The following is a 4,612-nucleotide window of genomic DNA, read 5'->3' as shown; positions in this document are numbered from 1 at the left end:
GAGGTTGGCCCAGGATTGGGCAGTGTTTCATTCTGTTGTGCATAGGGTTGCTATGAGTTAGTACCGACTCGATGGCACCTAACAACAACAAATGGGCAAAATATTGAATGATACAGAAAGCATCAAAAGAAGATGAAAGGAATACACAGTCGATGTTCAACCATTTCAAGAACCAATGACCTTGAAGGAAGAAGTCCAAGGTACATTGAAGGCATTTGCAAAGAACAAGACACTGGGAATTGATGGACGGCAAACTGAAACCTTTCAATAAACTGATGCAGCACTGGAGGCACTCACTCATCATGTCGAGAAATTTGGAAGACAGATACCTGGCCAAATGACTGGAAGAGATCCATATTTTGTGCTCATTCCAAAGAGAGGAGACTCAATGGCATACATAAATCATAAAACAATATCATTAATATCTTTTGCAAGTAAATTTTTGCTAACAATAAACCAAAAATGACTGCAAATGTATAGTGACAGAGAACTGCTAAAGGTTCAACCTGGATTCGTAAGAGGACATGGAGTGAGTGATAATCATTGTGGACATCATATGGATCTTGGCTGATAGCAGAGAATACCAGAAAGATGCTTACCTGTGCTTTATTGACTAAGCAAAAGCTTTTGACTGTGTTGATGATGACAAGCTAGAGACAACATTGCATAGAAAGAGTATTCCGGAACACTAGATTGTGCTCATTAGAAACCTGTACGTAGACCACGAGGCAGTTGTTTGAATAGAACAAGGAACACTGAATGATTTAAAATTAGGAATGGTATGTGTCAGGGTTGTATTCTTTCATCGTACTTATTCATGTTTGGTAAAGTGGAGAAAAAGAGAAAGACTCCCAGTGAGATGGATTGGCACAGTGGCAGCATCAGTGGGCTCAAACGTAACAATGATTGTGAGGTTGGCCCAGAACTGGGCAGTGTTTTATTCTGTTGTCAATATGTTGCATAGAGTTGATACCAACTGAATGGTACCTAACAACAACATTCAATCTTTATGCTGAGCTCATAATTCGAGAAGCTGGATTATATGAAGAAAAATATGGCATCAAGATAGGAGGAAGACTCATTAGCAGCCTGCGATATACAGAAGATCCAACCTTGCTTGCTGAAAGCAAAGAGTACTTAAAATACTTACTGAAAAGACCACAACCCTCAGTATAGGTTGCACCTCAAAGTAAAGAAAACAAAAATCTTCATCAGTGGACCAATAAACAATATCTATATATATGGAGAAAAGATTGAAGATCGTAAAGACTTCTTTTTGCTCACCAACACTCATAGAAGCTGCAGTCAAGAAATCAATGACATACTGCGTTTTAGGCCAATCTGCTGCACAAGACATCTTCAAAGTGTTTAAGAACAAAGACGTCAGTTTGAGGAGTAAAGTGTGCCTGATCCAAGCCATGGTATTATCAATAACCTCATATGCATGTGAAAGATGGACATTGAATAAGGAAGATTGTAGAAGGATTTATGTATTTGAGTTATAGTGTTGGGGAAGAATATTAAGAAAGAGTACCAAGATCTGCCAAAAGAACAAACCAATCTGTTTTAGAAGTCATACAGCCAGAATGCTCCTTGGAAACCAGGATGGTCAGATATAGTTTCTCATATTTAGGACATATTACTAGGACGGAGCAGTCCCTGGAGAAGCATATCATATTTGGTGAAGTGGAGGGGTTGGAGAAAAAGATGAAGACCTCCAACTAGATGGATTCACACAGTGGAAGTAGCAATAGGTTTAAATATAGCAACAATTGTGACTTTGGCACAGGACCGGGTAGTGTGTGATCCTTGTTTGTAAGGTCCCTATGAGTCAGTACTGACTTGATGGCATCTAACTACAATGGTAGTTCTATTTTCTGTTTTATGCATTTGTTTATTTTTTAGGACCTAGCACTACGGCTACACCCTCTTGCATGCCCACCAGTAGTGGATAATGATTCCAATTTCCCCTATCCTATCAACATTTGTCATTTCCTGTTTCCTTAGCTATCCTAGTGTGAGTGTAATGGGGTATCTCATTATACTTTTTTTTCCTGTAAAGGTTTTTATTTGGGGTGGGAAGGGAGGCACAGTGGACAGGGAGCTGCTCAGTCCTTTTTGGCAGCCGCTTTCCTCACGGCATCCAGGATGTTGCTGAACTCCTCTCGCTTCCTCTTGGAGTGGATGTGTGTCCCTACCCTTTTCTTGATGAACTTGAGGGCCCGCTTATCCTTGGACACCTTGAGCAGCTCCATGTCCTTGCCCTTGTAAAGCGCAAAGCCACACAGCTCGCGGATCAAGTACCTCGCGGAACTTGGTGTGCGTGTTAAGGCGCCCGTGGCGGCGGCTGTGCCTCGGTTTGCTCAGGTTCTTGGTTACTTTGTAGCCCTTGTTGAGGCCAAGGGCCATAGGGTAGTGCACAGCCATGGCTGCTGTGCTAGAAGACTCACTGTTGTTTTGATTTACATCTCACTGATCGCTAATGATGTGTTTGGTGGCCATTTGAATTCCCTCATTGGTGAAATGTCTATTTTAGTCCTTTCCCCATTTAATGACTGAGTTATTTGTCTTTTTGTTGTTAAGTTGCCACGTTTTGTATTTGTATTGGTTATTAGATTACTGTCAGATATATGCTTTCTAAAGATATTTTCCTGTTCATAGCTTGTCTTTTCTTTCTTTCTTTTGATACAGTTTTAAAAAATATTTTATTGTGAATTGATACAGTTTTTTGATGAAGAAAAGCTTTTAACTTTTTAAAGTACCCATTTATTTAGTTTGCCTTTTGTTGTTTTTGCTTTTGATAAACCATTTGTTATGCTAGGCCTTAAAGGGTTTTCTTCTAAGAGTTTTATGTTTTAAGTTTGCACATTTTGGTCTTTATTCAGTTTTGATTTTGATTTTCTATATAGTTGAGGCTTCAATCCTGTTTCATTTTTCTGCATGTGAAAGTTCAGTTTTCCCAGCAACATTTTTTGATGAGAATCTTCTTTACCCATTAAATAGATTTAGTACCCTTGTCAAAAATCACTTGGACATAGATATGTGGGTTTATTTCTGGGTTCTCAATTATATCCATTGGCCTATGTGTCTATTGTTGTTGTTGCTAAGTACCATGGAGTTGGTTCCGACTCATAGTGACCCTGCACAGGGTTTCTGAGGCTGTAAATCTTTACGGGAGCAGAAAGCCTCATCTTTCTCCCGTGGAACAGCTGGTAGTTTCGAACTGCTGACCTTGAGGTTCGCAGCCCGATTTGTAACCACTACGCTACCAGAGCTCCTTTATGTGTCTATTATTGTACCAGTACTAGGCTGTTTTGATTACTGTGGCTATATAGTACGTTTTAAAATCAGAAAGTCCTCCTATTTTTTTTTTTTTTTTTCTCTTTCAGCATTGCTTTAGCTTTTGCTATTCTGTATAAAGTTGACCATTGGTTTTTAGTATTTCTGTAAAGAAGGCTGTTGAAATTTTGATCAGGATTGCACTGAATCTGTAGATTGCTTTGAATAGTAATGTCATCTTAACAATTTTGTCTTCTAATCCATGAACATGGGACACCTTTCCATTTAAGTCGTCTTTAATCTCTTTCAGCAGTGCTTTATAATTTTCATTGTATAAATCCTTTACATCCCTGGTTAGGTTTATTCCTAGGTATTTTATTCTCTTCCATACTACTGTAAATGGAATTGCTTTTCTAATTTCCCTTTCAGATTTCTCATTACCGGTGTACAGAAATTCAACCATTTTTATCTGTTGACCTTGTACTTTGCAGCTTTGTCAAATTCTTCTACTACCTCTAAAAGTTTTCATGTGGGTTCTTTGGGATTTTCTATATGTAGGATCGTATCATCCATGAATAGAGACAACTTTACTTCTTTTCCAATATGCATAACTTTCACTTCGTGTTCTTTCTTTGGCTAGGACTTCTAATACAATATTGAATAGAAGTGGTGAGAGTGGGCACCACAAATACATTTTCTATATGACTGAGCCTTTGTATGTCTAATCACTTTTCTCCCCCAATTGGTATTTGACAGCAATTGATAATGTCAAAAGTAAACAGGCACTTATTTAATTTAAACTGCATACAGTTTAGAACATTCCGTGTTTAAGAGAAAGACACACTTGCATTTCCCTGTTTTCTTTGTGGTCTGAATCTTGACTCTGGTTTTCCAAATATGTAAACATGCTACTTCATGAAAGATTTATCTTTATCCCCTTTAAATGTTTGGAAAAATGAATGCTAAAATTATCCTTGTTTCTATTTCTATGTGTGGAGCTAGATTAAGAAACTTTTAAAATCCACACTTGAAGAATTTTAGAGATACTCTAAGGTAGAATACATCAAAATATGCTTGAGATACCAAGTTTGAAGACCTGGTGTGGCACTGCAGGATATGCACTGGGTTGAGAACCACAATATTGGCAGTTCAAACCTACCAGCCACTCTTGCTATGTATGAATCGGAACTAGATTGATGACACACAACAGCAACCACAGCAAAAATGCCAAGTTTAAAACTGTAAGTACCAAATTGATTTGAGATGTCTCATCACAGAAGTGCAACTGTGTAACCATGGCTTCTCGAGCAAAGTTTTCTGCCCAAACCATGTG

At 38.3% G+C, this 4,612-nt stretch overlaps 1 pseudogene; it reads right to left on the bottom strand.

Moving 5' to 3' along the window:
* Positions 1-2,108: 2,108 nt before the first annotated feature.
* On the bottom strand, positions 2,109-2,427 carry LOC102832039 (annotated as a pseudogene).
* Between the last annotated feature and the right edge of the window lie 2,185 nt (positions 2,428-4,612).

This window comes from Chrysochloris asiatica, unplaced genomic scaffold (assembly GCF_000296735.1).
Source record: "Chrysochloris asiatica unplaced genomic scaffold, ChrAsi1.0 scaffold00174, whole genome shotgun sequence".
NCBI classification, from domain to species: Eukaryota; Metazoa; Chordata; class Mammalia; order Afrosoricida; family Chrysochloridae; genus Chrysochloris; species Chrysochloris asiatica.
Note: the sequence above shows the minus strand (reverse complement) of the source record. Positions and strands in the feature narration are given on the sequence as shown.